Here is an 18,895-nt window from a genome sequence, read left to right as displayed (position 1 = left end):
TTATGTTTTTACAATTTAATTATTTTGTTTTCTTTATTTTTTCCCATAATTTTGATGTCAATTTAGTTGCTTTAAGAAGTGGACGATCAAATGTTGACTCCTGCATCAGTTTGCCCCTTATCCCTAGTACTGGAGAATATGACTTTTATGTTTTGGAGTATTGGAAAAATCAAAGTATTTCTTATTCAATACTTTCTTGCATGGCGAGAGAGATATTGGTTATTCCAATTACTTCAGTTGCATCTGAATCGTCCTTCAGTATGGGGGTCAAATTTTGAACAAGTTGAGAGCTAAACTCTTACCTAAAAATGTTGAGAGTTTTGTAATAACTCGTAATTGGTTGTATGGTTTTGATTTCATTAATTTATTATTTGTTTTGTTAATGATTTTGTTAATGAATCGTCCTGTAGTTAATGATTTTGTTCTATAAAGGTAAATATTATTTATTTTAATTTCATTAATATTTCGAATTGTTTATTAATGATTTTATTTTTAATTTTGTAGGGTGTTTTACAATAAGTCAAAACATTGAAATTGGTTTGTGAATGATTATGTCTTGTTTCTTCTCTTTAAAAGTAACTTCATTTTTTTTTATATTTTTTATATTTATTTAATTAAATTTTCAAATTGTTTATTAATGATTTTTGTTAATTAGGGTGCCTTACAAGTTACACCAAGCATAACGTTGAATGCTTCTTGAATGATTATGTTATGATTATGCTTGATATTTCTTGATTTATAAATGTTTGTTGAATGCTTGATTCTATAAGGATTTGGTAAAGTCAGAAATGTTTGGCATCGTTGGCCATCATATTCCCTTTGACTTTACCACAGACTGGATGCTTGTTGAATGCAGAAATGATGAATGTTGAATGTTGAATGTTGAATGCTGAATTGATGCAATAATGTTTGTTGAATTGATGCAATGTTGTTTGTTGCTGCTTGTTATTGCCTATTGCTCCCTTGTAAATTATTGTTGGTCTGATTGAAATAAATTATTGTAACTTGTAAATTCTTTTCTAAATAGTTACTCATGTTAAGTTACGTTAGTGAAAAATTTGCTTTTAAAGCCAAAAAGTTGCCCGCAAATTTATTAATGTTGACAACATTTAGACCTTTTGAGATAAAATCTCAAAGAAGAAATTTCTGGTAGCAAAATAAGACTTTTAGCCTTATAAAACTTTTTTTATAAGATCTGAGAGCTTAAATTTTAACACAAATTTGTTTTTGTTCATTTTATTGTATTAAATTGTAATAAATTTTATGTTATTCAAAATTTCAATCCCAAGGAAATTCATCTTTTATATATATGTTAAAATTTGCAGATAAATTATATTTACATTATTAATTAATTATTACATAAAAAATAAATTAAACTTATAAATATCTAAATTAATTATTTGTTAATAGTGTTCAATAAATATTTTTTTTAACTTTTAATGATTTTAATTAATTTAATCAATCATGTTCAATAAAAAAATATTTAATAAAATTATTTTCAAGATTATAATTAAAATTTATAATATAATAATCATAATTAATATAGTAAATAAATTTACTAATTTATATATCATAATTATTAATTTATTTTAACATTTAAATAATCAAATTATTTAGCATGATTTATTATAAACTCAAAATCTCACAACGTCATCAAAATTTCACAATTTCATCAATGATAATTTATAAGTCAGGTAAATATCAAGCCAGATAAATATCAAATCAGTTCAATAATAAGTCGGATCATTTACATGTTGAGTAAATTTCAAGTCAGGTTGAAAACAAGTCGGGTAATACCAGTTATTTACAAGGTTAATCTTATGTTTGGGTTCATATTAGTCGGATTCAATTGTCATATTTTCGGTTGAATTCGAGATCAAGTTATTCTCAGATCGGGTGCAGGTCGGGTTCAGATCCACAATTTTCAAGTCCAACTCGAGTTTAGGTCAACAATAGTTCAGACTCAATCGGTTTCGGATCACCACCGCTCATGTCACAAACAACTTTGACTCAAGTCGGTTTCAATCAATTTTACAGTTCGGATCAACTCTGTAACACCCTTAACCCGTATATGTCTTGATATATGAGTCAAAGATGTCACATCAACTTAAAAACATTTACTGAATTTAAATTGCCTAAAAATTTGTTTCATTTGAAAACACTCCTATTCTAACTTTAAAAATCTATTTTAAAGCATATCTCAACTTATAAGTTATTTCTTTGTTACAAGAAAATAAAATCATTTGTTAATCAGTAATTTTACTAAATCATGTTTTACGTAAAATCTTTTAAAAACATAATAATGTAATAAATTCTTGTCATGCATAGATACTGATAAAACTAAACTAAGTAAAATAAACTAAAATAGTTCTAGTTTACTATTACAGATTATTAAAAATAAATACGATAAATAGAAATCACTGACATAATTATACATGTCACTACTAGTCAAAAGAAACATCATATATATCTTACTGATACTGGTATTATAGATGATCTGCACATGATACTTGGAAGGTGATACATACACCAGATTCCATAATACATGCTTCTTTGGACTAATGTTTCTACTCAAACCTATTAGAAGAACAAAGTCTCGAAGATTCAAAGCATATCTATTCGGTAAGTATAATGTGAATGAATCATTAAACGATTCTAATGTTGCCCCCTTTAATGTTTCAGATTCGAGGTCGAATTTTTTTGAAGAAAGGGAGGATGATACATGCATCACAAGGCTCACATCAAAGGAAGAAGTAATAACTCTTCCAAATGATCCACTCGTCCAAGTATTGGAAAAGAAGATCAGAACAGAAGCAGACTTACGACGACTTTTTGAATGGTATCCTGATCTTATTTAGTCAATATGTCTTCTGGAGTTACAACCATCTGTCTCTTATGTTTCCAACGGTTCTTGAATCGCATCAATCCGATATCGAGAACTCAAGATATGGCTATTCTTCTGAAGACAATGCATGCAGAAAATCCTATACGGGATTAATACGGGATTTTGTAAATATTACGAATTTTCAATATTTTTATTGATTATTTGTAATATAACTTAATATAGGATGATGCATTATCTTTTAGGATTAGATTTATTATTTTATTAGGAATTAAGGTTGGGTTAAAAATATTATCTTTAGTTATTATTATTTTATTAGGAATTAGAGTTAAGATATGTTTAGTTTATTATTATTTTATTCATTAGTTATTTAGGACCTTTAGAACTCATCCCCTATATAAAGGAGGCTTCATTAAACTTTGTGATTCAAGATTTCTTTGATTAATAATACAACGAGAGTTCGTTTTTGCAAGTGCTGATTGCCTTGTGCCTTCGAAGCTTCTTCTCCTTGAGTTCTTTCAAGTTCTTGTGAGGGAGATTAATCTTCACACTCCAATTTGCCTTTTCATTGCGACTAGGAGGGTTGATTAGAGCCATATTATCGTGTTTGCCTTTTCATTGCGACTAGGAGGGCTCGATAGGACACTTATCCATCTATTTTCCACAAATCCATCCTCACCATCATCATCTTTACCGTTCACCTTCATAAGGGAGATCTTTTGATTTCTTTATTATCTTATATTATTTTTAATTTCTTTATCTTTGTTTATCTTGTTCTAATCTTGTTTCTTACCTTCTTTCCAGCACTTAAAAGAAACTCTAAAAGACCCTAGTTGCTGCCACCACCTTCCCATTTTCATCCCCTTTGTTCTTCATCGAGTCTAGAGCTTTCTAGGTTTGATTCTTCAACAAGAGCAACGTTCATCAACCCGCCATCGCTTCCCTATCAATTGGTATCAGATTAGGGTCGATTCTTGGAAAGAAGCAAGCAATCTTGCTTGTTCTTGCACAAAAAACCGTCAAGGTATCCCAACGGAGCTAGTCCAAAAAAGATTCATCGTTTCAGGTTCTTTTTATTTAATTTTAATTTAGATTCAAATCCTTCTTGTTAGTTTGCTATTTAAAAAAAACAAAAAAAAGGCAAAAAAACAAAAAAGCCAAAATTTCAAAAAAATTGTAAACAAAGGTATTTAGGGCTGATTTTATCCAGATGTCATATTAATCCTAATATAAATCTCCAGTCCGAAATTCATCCAAATCGGAGTTCATTAGAGCCTTCAAATACATTATTCAAGTTTCATCGGCAAATTTGGTCTAGGATCTTGTCGAATTTCTTGAAAATTATACAGGAGGGATTTCGTGGTGAAAATTTCCATATTGCAACTTCATATATTGAAGATAATTCACACAAAAAATCAGAATTTTTGGAGATCAAGAACAACTTCAAACAAAGTGATCAAGAAAAACAGATTGTTTGAGGACTCACCGTTCAACAGAGTCTACTGGATACTACTGAAGGTATTTGATTCTGAAATTTAACAGATAGTTTCTTGACGAATTTAAAGACATTCAAGAATTTTTCCAGAATTTTTGGACACCGATAACCCTCTCAAAAACGTTTCTCAAGTTGATCCAGCGTTTTCTAGGTTTTCTGGTTTGGTCCCTTTTTCTTTGACTCTTAGTGCTTTAGGTTCTTTTGTTTTTCCCTATAATTGTTCTTTTGCATTATCTAACACATTATCTTCCTTGTGTTAGTAGGACTAAAGAGTTTGTATACTTCTTCATTCTTTTCATTCTCGTTCTCTTGGAGTCTAACCTTTGTTTGACCTCTTAGAGCTTTTAGGTTTTTTCTTATCGCCTTTGCTAGTAATCAAACTCCAATACGAACTGTGGAAGACTACTTGGTAAAGTGAGTTTTAAAGAGTACAAGATCGGCTTACTTGCCTCTCGTTGTGTTACTTTCTTGGAGTGACTTGTGAGGTTTCTTGCTTTGTTGAATTTTCTTTCTTTTATTTTTATTTTACTTTAAAATTTTCTTTCGAGTGTTATGATTTCAGGATGTGTGACAATAACAACAAGACACTTACGGCTATCTTAGCCGCACTTGCACAACTCATGACTCAAGTTGAAAGATTTAATGAACTTACCAATACCGTGAGAGAATGACAAGAACCATAACTGGATCTACCAAACCAGAATCCAAGACTAAACAATGCTGAACTTTTGGTACCCAAGTGAGAACAACCACGTTTCCAAGCACCTCGAACTCTTTGCAAAACCAAAGTTCATGATCCCGTCTTTCAAAGGAGACAACGATCCGGACAGGTACATCGATTGGGAAGGAAAAGTTGATCTTATATTCACATACCATGACTACCCCCAAGCTAAACAAGTTCCCCTCATCACCATGCAATTCGAAGGATATGCTCGAACTTGGTGGATGCAAACAAGGAAAAAGATCCAGAATTTCCAAATTCCAACAATCACTTCTTGGACCGACCTCAAACAAACCACGAGGAAGCGATTCCTACCGACACATTATACACGAGAAGTTAAACTACGACTACACCGACTTCAACAAGGTAGAAGTTCAGTTGAAGATTACTACAAGGAGATGCAGTCCTTACTCAATAGGGCTAACATAACCGAAAAAGAAGAAGTCACCGTGTCAAGATTCGTCGTCGGCTTAAACTCAAACATCACTGATCTTCTTGATCTACAAGGGTAAGAAAACCTTGAAGATACACTAAAGAAAGCAATGACAATCGAAGCATAAATCCAAAGGAGATCTCGATTCAATGAACATTACCAAGGTATTTCAACCTCTTACCAAGGTAATCCTTCAAATCCTTCCTCATCTTCTACTCCATCTTCTCTGAAAAAGCTAAGAGATGACAAACCTGACAAGAAGAAAGAACGACAAGCAAAGAATGACACACTTCCAGTCCCTAAAGATCAAATGATAATTTGTGAGGAGGTAGGGAAAGCAAAAAAAGAAAAAGTTGAGAAAGAGGCAAAAGCAAAAGAGGTCACTAGTTATAAAAGCCAAAAGAATAATGACCCATGGGAGGTGAGTGAACCTAAATGTGAGAAGAAAAGAGTGACTCAAAATCTATGTGTGAGAACAAAAGAATTGAGAGAGAACCTTCTTTACAAACAACCTTTCATCCTTGTTCGCTTTAGGGAATCAATTGTTTCGATTTCTAACATTAACAAGGATTTGCCTAGTGTGTTTTCATCTCTTTTACAGGATTTTCGAGAAGTGTTAGGTGATCTACCTAATGAACTACCACTGAAAAGAGGAAAACAATGCCAAACCAATCTAATTCAAGGTTCTATCATACCTCGTCAAACATACAATCTCGAAGAAACTAAAGAGTTGGATTTGTTACAAAAAGGCTACATCCAAGAAAGCCTTACTCGTGACACCATCTTAATGACGAAACATGATTTGAACAACACTACATGCTTTATAGTTCGTGCATAGAAAATCCATGTAAATGATGAAATAGTAAAAGCAACACGAGACTGGCCCACACCATCTTCCATAGCCAAGAGTTGTCGAATAATATTAGGTGACCCTCCTGACGGGTTACCACCTGAAAGCCCTAATCACTATGCCATATCAATGAAGAGTCACGATTTACGGGAGTCCAAAGGTAAGTATTTTATTACTCATTTTAATGACATTGTAACATACTTCTTCTCCTTCTTACAAGGTAAGGCTCGTGAAGTTGTCATCCATACTAAACACAACTCCTTTAAGTGCGTAGCTAACCGAGGTAAGCAAAACACATTAGACGATGCACTACCACGAAGGTATACTCTTAAGCATGCTACTATTCCAAGAATTGAACATATAAAAGATGTATATCACGATAACTCGGATATTTCTGATATTTCTACCCATACTTTTAATGAGTTTTATCTTGTATATGAGTTTCCTTGCCAACTAAACAAGTTCTACAATCCATAAATCTCATGCCGAGAATTATTAATTCATGAACCACACTTAGGAGACTTAAGGGATTACTTTTACAAACCAGTTGACATGGTTTTTAAACACTCATTCTCACCACACACGAATAAAACCATGGAGAAATTATCTGAAGAAATCATACAGAAAGAAAATAGTGGTCGACACCATGTTGAATTTCAACCTAAACATCATATTACAAGACTTGTATGCAAAAGAGGATTTCAAGACTACAAGAAATCAGTTCCTACAAAGAAGAAACCTCGACTGAAACGCATAAAGACACATCACATTGATCCTGGTAAATGTTTCACAAGTTTTCCTTTCAACACATCTAAGTCTCTTTCTCTTGGATTTTCAGATTCGAGGACGAATCCTTTTGAGGAGTGGGGGAATGATACATGCACCAGATTCCATAATACATGCTTCTTTGGACTAATGTTTCTACTCAAACCTATTAGAAGAACAAAGTCTCGAAGATTCAAAGCAGAAGGCTCCTCATAAAACATTTGTATCTCAATCAGACCCTACGCATGAAAATCATCACGCGCTAAGTATAACTTAGTGAGGCAGTAATAATCTAAGGTGAGAAAAATCTGAAAATATCATAAACATAAATAAAATAATTCAACTTAAAACATTAAACTAACAAACCAACTTATCCAAGTCGATTTCTTCACTGAGACCTGAAATTTTATTTTAAATCATGAACTCATGAAAATTATGATAAATCATATCTGATAAAATAAGCATATCATGCTTTCTATCAACTGGAATTCATTCACAACTTGCATATTCATTTTCATAGCCCAATGCATATTTATGAGAACATAAGATACGTGAGTAAGGTGCGCACTATGCACAACACGGTGCAAATCGTAATTGATATTGAGATATGATGCACTTCAGTGCCATCATAACCTGAATAAGCACCAACGGTGCTGGACATTGATACACGAATGTACCAAAGCTGATATGATAACATTGATACACGAATGTATCAAAGCTGATAATACTCAACTAATGGCATGTCAAGTGTTCCAACAGTTCTCACTATAACACAGAATGGGCTGATGTATCATAATAAATCCATCATAAAAATATCATGCTTGGGTAGTTTATACCCTAAATCATTCATAAAACTGATATAGAATATTATAAAAATATTCTTTTATAAACTTTACAAATCATGATGTAAATTGGAATGAGGTTGACTTATCGCAAGTCATCCTCGATCAAAATAATTAAATAAATAACTGCACTCACCTTTGTCTCACTACAGAACTTGTATATAATAATCCTAGTCACGAGCTTTGTCATTTCCTTTCGAATCGTTTGGATTACTAGATTTAATGTAGTATGATAATACCAAATTATAACACAAAAATTGTTCGAACAACATATTAGTATCGTACTAATATAAGCTAATTTTAACATTTGAAAATCTATAAAATAAAATCGTTAACTAAATCGATATCAACCAAACTCATAACTCCATTATAACTTCAAACTTATCAAAACACTTATGCAATTCCATAAATAATTATTCCCAACATGATTCTTCAACTTTTACCAATTATAAAAATCAAACCACATATTTTAAATTCTTTCTAGAATTCAACTCCATTTTTTCCTTTATTTCATAATGGTCCTTCACCATTATGATAATTGTACATTAATTACTAAAATTCCAGCACTTGAATAAAATACCCAAATCAATTCTTCAATATTCAAAACATTATAAATTTCAACTCAAACTTTCCTAAACTTTTGATTTTCAACACTTAACTTTATAAATTTGTAATTCAACCTCAACTCAATATTTAATTCAAAATTTAGCATACTAATAAATTTTCCAGCATTCGATAATTTACTCAAATAATACTTCTTCATTTAAGAACTTGCAAACAAGTCCCCAAAGTTTTGGAACGTTTCAAATTCCACCATCTAACCATTAAAATGAAATCTTTTAGAATTCTTCTCAACATTTCCAATTTAATCAAAATGGTATCTTGCCATTTAACTTCAATTAAAAGAATCCAAAAATATACTCAACATTTAAAAATTACTCTTCATCTTCTAATCCATTTCAACTTAAATTCTAAAATTTCCATATTAAGACAACTTGCACTACCTTTAAAGAATCAGTATTTTGTATTGATATACACACTGAAATTTAATTCTGTTTGTTCCGTTGAAAACTAGAATCGGATAAAAATCTATCCATATAAATAAATCCATCTAATTCATTATGTACAATTTACGGTGAATTTTCAAAGTTGACTGACAGAATCTATTTTGTGCAGAATCTGTTGTCCGTTTTTCTGACCTTTCCTCGGTTAAAAATTCATATATTTTTGTATACACCTTAAATTTAATCCCAATTTGTTTTAAACAAAACTATATTGATATAAAAACACAATATATAAAAATCACCACCAAATAATTTTTATAGAATTTCTGGTGAATTTTCAAACTCACTGTCAGATTCGAAAATCAAAAATGTTTTCATTAATTTTCATCCTTAGGTTCTTCATCAATTCTTACAACACTTCTAATATCAAGAATCAATCTTTAATCATAAAAATCAAACTTCCCTTTCATAAATATCTTACCAACATGAGCATGAAACATGAAGATTTTTATACTAAATGAAAGAGAATTTCATGTAGGTTATTTTATCCTTAACAACCTAACTTAAAATTTTAGTAAAAATGGACCAAAAATTAAAAACAAAGCTTTTCACCTTGGCTATGGGTTTCAGTAGTTTGCTGGAGAAAAGAAGAGAGTTTCACAAGAATTCTCCAAACATATCTCCAATTATTAGCTTTAAAAACTATGCATTGATATTTTTTTATTCCTTTTGTGTCAAATACCAAAATTACCCTTAATAAATCTTGAAAATTACCAAATTCTATTGTATTATCTTCCATTAAAATATTCATTGGTCAAAGATTAATCACTTGGCCTTTGACTTTCGAATTTGGCCATGAAATTTTCAAAAATTGCATTTTAGTCACTAAAATTCCATTGTTTGGTCAAATATGAAAAATTGCACTGTTCTGAGCCAATTTTCTAAGATATGAAATATGAAAAATAATATTTCAACCATTTTCTAACATCCTTCAATTTTTTCGTAAAATTTCGGTTCGATCTGATTATCTGATTTCAATACTGAACTTTACCTCTTTATAGCTTTTAACACAAATCTCGTACCAAAAATCTGATTCCCACTAAAATCTCTATTTTAATCCAAACTGTTAATTTACAGGCTAAAAAAATATAAATTTTAAAAATTAAAATTTTAGGTCTTAAACTTTTTAAAGTTTATACTTTAACCACTAAACTTTCAAAACTTACATTTTAGTCACTGGTTAAAATTTGGGGTATTACAATTCCTCCCCCTTAAAGAAAATCCATCCTCGAATTTTCTATACGTATATATATATATGCTTTAAATAGATGAGGAAATTTTTTTTCCTTCATATCTTCTTCTCGTTCTCAAGTTGCTTCCTCAACTTTATGGTTCTGCTAAAGAACTTTTATCAGTGGTATCGTCTTATTTCTTAGTTCTTTGACTCCATGTGCTAGAATCTTTACTGGCTCCTCTTCATATGATAAATCCGAATGAATCTCAATTTCCTCCGGTGTAATTACATGTGAAGGATATGATCGATACTTTCGAAGCATCGATACATGAAATACATTATGAATCTTATCCATCTATGGATGTAACGCCAACTGATAAGCTACTGGTCCAACTCTCTTTACAATCTCATATGGTCCAATAAATCTTGGACTCAATTTTCATTTTCTTCCAAATCTCAGAACCTTTTTCCAATGTGACACTTTAAGAAATACCTTATCACCTACTTGATATTCAATCTCTTTTCTTTTTAAATCAGCATAAGATTTATGTATATCGGCTGCTATCTTGAGATTATCTTGGATTACCTTTACTTTTTCTTCTACCTCCTTAATTAGATCTGAACCAATTACATCTCGATCTTTTAATTCATACCAATTTAGTGGCGTTCGACATTTTCTTCCATATAATGCTTCAAAAGGAGCCATTTTGATACTTGATTGATAACTGTTGTTATAAGAGAATTCTGCTAAAGGAAAATACTTTTCCCATGATCCTTTGAAAATCAATAACACACCCTTAGCATGTCTTCAAGTATCTGAATAGTTCGCTCAGACTGACCATCTGTCTGAGGATGATAAGTTGTGCTAAAACTTAATCGAGTTCCCAATGCCTCATACAAAGACTTCCAAAATCTCAAAGTGAATCTCGGATCTCTGTATGAAACTATCGAAATGGGTACTCCATGAAGTCGTACTATTTCTCTGATATATAACTCATCATACTTGTTCATAGAATAATCTTATCGAACTGGGATAAAGTGTGATGTCTTTGTCAATCTATCCACTATCACCCATATTTAATCTTTCTTATTGGGTGTCAAAGGTAAATCTGTTAAAAAATCCATGGTTACTTGTTCCCATTTCTGTAACACCCCAATTTAGGGGCTAAAATTAAGAAATTATAAAGTGGTGGATTTAATTGGTATTTGGAAGAAATTTGGGGATTAAATTGTCAGATTTCAAAGATGGCAGACCGTTTTAAGAAATGCATGAAGTTTAGTGGCTAAAGTCATGATTTAACCAATTTTTATATATGTTTGAATTATAAGTTCCCCCGTGCGCAGGTTCAGCGGAAAATTTTCCAGTTTTCCTCTCCCGTTCTCCCTACTTCGAACTCCGATCTACTCGCCGTCCGACCTCCAAACGACGAGCCGAAACCACCATCGTGTTCGTTGTCAATCGAGGAACAAAACCCCTCAAACCTTTTGTCGTGAATCATCTCCGTTCGTCGTTAATTTCAGTCGGAAGTATCGTCGGTAATAACTCGGTTTTAGTTAGTTTTTCATCGATTCACAACGATCGGGTCATCTGTTTACGACACCTCCCGCACCATCGTGTTCCTTGTGCCGTTCCGAGTCCACCGGTGTTCTCCCTTTTCTCCGGCGGCGGCGGCGCGTTGGGAGGTGAACCGGTCAAACTTCCCGATTTGTTGAAATCGAGCTCTCCGCCGTTCAAAATTGTGAACCGAGCTTTGTAAGTATCTTGAAATCGCTCAAAATAATTTTTAGAAATTTTTCCAGGATTTTATCACTGTTCACGCGCCCCCACGCGCCGCCACTGCGCGTGGGGAAGACAAAAGTGACCGGTTTGACCGGTTTTAGTGGATAGTTGACCGGTTTGACCGGTCATAACCCGACCCGACCCGACCCGTTTACCCGACCCATTTACCCGACCAGTTGACCGGACCCGACCCGTTGACCCGACCCGTTGACCCGTTGACCGTTGACCCGTTGACCGTTGACCGGAGTTGACCACTGTTGACCAAAACTTTGACCGGCTTTGATCGGGCATTAAACGACCTTTGACTTCGACCGAGTATACCTATCCTGACATTTTTCGACGTTCCAAATCCGATTCCGCTGTCCGTTTTTCGAAATTCGAACCCGAAGGTCTCGAAATTGCCGGTCAAACCCGTTGACTTTGATTTTGATCGAAAATTCTGAATTTTCGAAAAGTCATATTTTATGCTTTCGACGTCCTGAATCTGAATCCGAAGTCCGTTTCGCCAAATTCGAACCCGGTAAGCTGTCTTTCACTGATTTATCACCCGATTCGATCCGTTTATCGTAATTAAGCTTCGTTTCTGATATAATTTATGTTGATATGTATCTGAGGAATTATTGGAAGTTGAATTGAAGATCAAAGGCGTTCGAATGGAATTTTTATGGTCGATCAGTATTGCACGGAAATCGAGGTAATACTTTACTACCTCTTTATGCTTTATGGAACATGTTGGTATTGATAAATGCATGAATGGAAATGTTTGGTCTCATATGTGTAATTAATGAAGATCTACACTAGGTACGAATACGGTAGAAAGTAGATAACTGAATATGGCTCAGATGACTATTATAAGAAATTGGAGGACGGTTTGGATTAAATTACAAGTTCCGGAATTAAGTAATAAAAGAATTAACCATGGATTGTAGATTATAATTTATCTCATTAAAGGTACTTAGATGATAAATTAAGATAATATTTCGATTAGGGGAAATTACGAAATTACCCTTATGTTGGAAAATGATAAGAATTGTCTCTGGAAGTGGATTAATAAATCTGAGAAGAATTATTGATCTGCTAAAACTATTGATGTGCATAAGAAATGTTAGTTTTACTTGGAAATTATGGAGAACCGGTTTTTAACCCCAAGAAGGTTTATGCAAGATACTAGAAGTGTGTTAAGGGAATTATTTCAAGATCAGAGATTGTTCAAGAAAGCAATTAATCATAGGATCTCTAAATTATATTATTTTCGTTAAGAGCTAATATCGAACTTATCTGGTTAAGAAATTACGGAAATGCCTTAAGAGGTAGAATAGTCTGAGATGACTCTGAATGAGAAAATACTTAGAGGATTCATACTTAACTCGATTAAGTACGGATTTAATTGTTAAGATCCCGACTTAGTGCAGGAAAATTCATGATATTCCGTTTGTAAAATCTGAGAAGGTAGTTGACCCGAAAATATCCGAGAAATGAGTAAATACCTGAAGAATAATTTATCGGGGGTATTCTGCTGTCAGAATTATTCGAAAGGACTGAAACAAATAATGATATTGAATTAAATAATAAGATCGGATGGAGGAAAAAGATATAAATTGGAATTAAATAATAAGACCGAATGGAGGAAAAATATTGAAATACCGTGGATCTGTAAAATGACAAAAATACCCCTGTAATGGAAATGACTCAAGAATGTCACCAAGCTCAGGAATGATTGGATATCCTCGAGCTCTGAAATGAATGGAATAAAACTGAACATCAAATTACCAAAATACTCTTATGGCCTAAATTAAGTAAATGTCTTGGATTAATTAAGGAATCCAAGTAAGATAAGTATTGGACTACCTTTAAAGGTAATGGAAAACAATTTAAGTGAATAGATCAACCCTAAAGCTATGTCAATACCTGAATAACATAGATATTACTGGAACATGTGTTCATCTTCTCAAGTTTGGCTCGATGATAAATTTTGGAAGTATTCAACTCAGCTCTAGATCGTATTCAGTACTAAGAATTGGACGTTTGTTCGACAAATCAACCATGAAGACCAAATTGAATGGAATGGAAGTACAACATGTATCTGAAATTCAGGAACGTTTGAATTACTCTGGAAAATCCTGAAGTAGCTGGAATGGACATGACTGCTAAATGAACTAGGTAACCTCAATGACTGAGGATTTAATAAGTGATTTGGATAAGTTTGGAAACTCTGATGAGTTTACGTAGTGTACAATTAAAATGGGTTATGAACAAATTAATCAAGTACGTCAGCATTTCATGATATTGTGGAAGCGTGGAAATGAAATAAAGACATTGGAAGATTTATTCAGCGATAATTCCGAAAATGGTCTACGGACAAGAATTTGTGGTATTAAAGAGTAAATACCCTAGAAGGAAAATGAATTGACCAGTCGACATAGATTGTTAAGGTTCTGAATCTTCGTTCTCGAGTTGTTCGATTATCTGATCAATCGACATGGATGTAAAGGATTCTGAATACTCTTCTGATTATGTACAGCTTCTGAAAACTGTCAGAATAAGATAATATCCTGATAATTCACATTCTGAATAACTGATGATTTTGTCAGTTAATGAACTCTTCCAATAGTGATTCTAAATTCCGATATCCTATCGGAATACTGAATATTCATGTTTCTCTACCTGTTAAGATTATCCAATACCTATGAATAATATCTGTAAACTCTGGTGTGTTCCCTAATCATATAAATATTTTATCTGATTTCCGACTTGAATTCTGTTATGATACCTGACCTGGATTATGATCTGATATTGACATGGATTCTGATCTGATACATGACCTGGATTCTGATATGATGCTTGACTTGAATTATGTTTTGATTTTTGATATATCCGTTTACGGACGGAACATGTTTTATTGGGGGGTATTGTTGGAGGAAGATTACTTGGAGGTTCCTCGGCTGTGTGCTCAGGGCCTTACTTACCGGTTCCTCGGCTGTGTGCTCAGGGCCTTACTGTTAGTGACGGGGTTGTATGGTTCTGGGGAACCTACACATTTTGTTCGTGACGGATGGGGGTATATATATATATGTTTTAAAAAGATCTAAAAAGTTACATGGTTTTTTGGGAACACATTAGAAAACCTATTCTGATCTCCTCAACTCAGTCATCCGAAATATTTCTCTGAACTGAAAGCTCATTGTCCGTTACCACCCGAAATATCAGTAGAATCTCTGCTCAGCATAAAAATATGTAAATGCTCAGAAGCAATAAGGAAATAAATATTTACCTGTATCTGCACGTTCATCAGCATCATCTGGTAGTTCTGTATTACTGAGCTTTCCAAAACTCACTCTATTACTCACCTTTTCAGGTTAAAAGAATTGTACCAGTGCATCTATCGACTTCAGTAAGGGAGTTCTTCCGGCGTTGTTGCAGAGTATGGTACATGTGATTAGGGAGCATGTAATTATATTTTGATTTATATACGAGTCTGGAAATATGTTTTATTTTTAAATAGTGACAAATGATTTTATAAGTTTACATGTTCTGATAAAAAGATTTAAATTTTCCGCTATTTTTACAATGGGTCGCTCCGGTGGCCCTAATGTGACTTCCCGGATCGGATCGGGCTACCCTTATCGGTCTGTGGGGGTTACATTTAGTGGTATCAGAGCTATGGTTTGAGTCAAAATTTTCAAGTTAGACCGGCCGGTCAAATGTCAAAATATGTCTGATCAATACATGCCCCTAGACTGCAATCGTACCTCTCTGAGCTGGAACTCCAGGGCTGAGCCCCTATCTGTAATGAACAAACTGAAGTTTCTATCTGTTAAGGCTATACTTGTACAAAAAGGAATTCCAGTAACATCTGTCTTAACGCAGTAAAGTACCTTAGCTATGTGAGAGTTATTCATCTGAGAAATTCTGACTCGACTCCAGAAATAAAATTTAGATATGTTGCTGCTCTACGAGCCTATTCACGTAACCAAGGTTGAATTGATTTCACAAGGATAAAGTTGTTTTAATTATTTACTTGGACTGAGGGAGAATTCTGAAGAGATTGATTACTCGAGAAAATTTTCGTTCAGATTCTTTTATTGAAATGAGGAAAAGTTCTGATAAGAATGTATACTCAACTGATTAAGGATTAGTGAAGGATCTGTGTTTCTATAAAAGCTACATGAAAGATATGAAAGAACTGATGGAAGTTTCATTTCTGCAATTATGTGACATTAATGAATTTCGAGGACGAAATTCTTTTAAGGAGGGGAGAATTGTAACACCCCAATTTAGGGGCTAAAATTAAGAAATTATAAAGTGGTGGATTTAATTGGTATTTGGAAGAAATTTGGGGATTAAATTGTCAGATTTCAAAGATGGCAGACCGTTTTAAGAAATGCATGAAGTTTAGTGGCTAAAGTCATGATTTAACCAATTTTTATATATGTTGAATTATAAGTTCCCCCGTGCGCAGGTTAAGCAGAAAATTTTCCAGTTTTCCTCTCCCGTTCTCCCTACTTCGAACTCCGATCTACTCGCCGTCCGACCTCCAAACGACGAGCCGAAACCACCATCGTGTTCGTTGTCAATCGAGGAACAAAACCCCTCAAACCTTTTGTCGTGAATCATCTCCGTTCATCATTAATTTCAGTCGGAAGTATCGTCGGTAATAACTCGGTTTTAGTTAGTTTTTCATCGATTCACAACGATCGGGTCATCCGTTTACGACACCTCCCGCACCATCGTGTTCCTTGTGCCGTTCCGAGTCCGCCGATGTTCTCCCTTTTCTCCGGCGGCGGCGGCGCGTTGGGAGGTGAACCGGTCAAACTTCCCGATTTGTTGAAATCGAGCTCTCCGCCGTTCAAAATTGTGAACCGAGCTTTGTAAGTATCTTGAAATCGCTCAAAATAATTTTTAGAAATTTTTCCAGGATTTTATCACTGTTCACGCGCCCCCACGCGCCGCCACTGCGCGTGGGGAAGACAAAAGTGACCGGTTTGACCGGTTTTAGTGGATAGTTGACCGGTTTGACCGGTCATAACCCGACCCGACCTGACCCGTTTACCCGACCCGTTTACCCGACCAGTTGACCCGACCCGACCCGTTGACCCGACCCGTTGACCGTTGACCCGTTGACCGTTGACCGGAGTTGACCACTGTTGACCAAAACTTTGACCGGCTTTGATCGGGCATTAAACGACCTTTGACTTCGACCGAGTATACCTATCCTGACATTTTTCGACGTTCCAAATCCGATTCCGCTGTCCGTTTTTCGAAATTCGAACCCGAAGGTCTCGAAATTGCCGGTCAAACCCGTTGACTTTGATTTTGATCGAAAATTCTGAATTTTCGAAAAGTCATATTTTATGCTTTCGACGTCCTGAATCTGAATCCGAAGTCCGTTTCGCCAAATTCGTACCCGGTAAGCTGTCTTTCACTGATTTATCACCCGATTCGATCCGTTTATCGTAATTAAGCTTCGTTTCTGATATAATTTATGTTGATATGTATCTGAGGAATTATTGGAAGTTGAATTGAAGATCAAAGGCGTTCGAATGGAATTTTTATGGTCGATCAGTATTGCACGGAAATCGAGGTAATACTTTACTACCTCTTTATGCTTTATGGAACATGTTGGTATTGATAAATGCATGAATGGAAATGTTTTGTCTCATATGTGTAATTAATGAAGATCTACACTAGGTACGAATACGGTAGAAAGTAGATAACTGAATATGGCTCAGATGACTATTATAAGAAATTGGAGGATGGTTTGGATTAAATTACAAGTTCCGGAATTAAGTAATAAAAGAATTAACCATGGATTGTAGATTATAATTTATCTCATTAAAGGTACTTAGATGATAAATTAAGATAATATTTCGATTAGGGGAAATTACGAAATTACCCTTATGTTGGAAAATGATAAGAATTGTCTCTGGAAGTGGATTAATAAATCTGAGAAGAATTATTGATCTGCTAAAACTATTGATGTGCATAAGAAATGTTAGTTTTACTTGGAAATTATGGAGAACCGGTTTTTAACCCCAAGAAGGTTTATGCAAGATACTAGAAGTGTGTTAAGGGAATTATTTCAAGATCAGAGATTGTTCAAGAAAGCAATTAATCATAGGATCTCTAAATTATATTATTTTCGTTAAGAGCTAATATCGAACTTATCTGGTTAAGAAATTACGGAAATGCCTTAAGAGGTAGAATAGTCTGAGATGACTCTGAATGAGAAAATACTTAGAGGATTCATACTTAACTCGATTAAGTACGGATTTAATTGTTAAGATCCCGACTTAGTGCAGGAAAATTCATGATATTCCGTTTGTAAAATCTGAGAAGGTACTTGACCCGAAAATATCCGAGAAATGAGTAAATACCTGAAGAATAATTTATCGGGGGTATTCTGCTGTCAGAATTATTCGAAAGGACTGAAACAAATAATGATATTGAATTAAATAATAAGATCGGATGGAGGAAAAAGATATAAATTGGAATTAAATAATAAGACCGAATGGAGGAAAAATATTGAAATACCGTGGATCTGTAAAATGACAAAAATACCCCTGTAATGGAAATGACTCAAGAATGTCACCAAGCTCAGGAATGATTGGATATCCTCGAGCTCTGAAATGAATGGAATAAAACTGAACATCAAAATTACCAAAATACTCTTATGGCCTAAATTAAGTAAATGTCTTGGATTAATTAAGGAATCCAAGTAAGATAAGTATTGGACTACCTTTAAAGGTAATGGAAAACAATTTAAGTGAATAGATCAACCCTAAAGCTATGTCAATACCTGAATAACATAGATATTACTGGAACATGGTTCATCTTCTCAAGTTTGGCTCGATGATAAATTTTGGAAGTATTCAGCTCAGCTCTAGATCGTATTCAGTACTAAGAATTGGACGTTTGTTCGACAAATCAAC

This window comes from Hibiscus syriacus, unplaced genomic scaffold, assembly GCF_006381635.1.
Source record: "Hibiscus syriacus cultivar Baekdansim isolate YM2019G1 unplaced genomic scaffold, ASM638163v2 tig00112259_pilon, whole genome shotgun sequence".
In the NCBI taxonomy this organism is placed as follows: Eukaryota; Viridiplantae; Streptophyta; class Magnoliopsida; order Malvales; family Malvaceae; genus Hibiscus; species Hibiscus syriacus.
The sequence above is the reverse complement of the archived record's forward strand: the minus strand, read 5'-3'. Positions refer to the sequence as shown.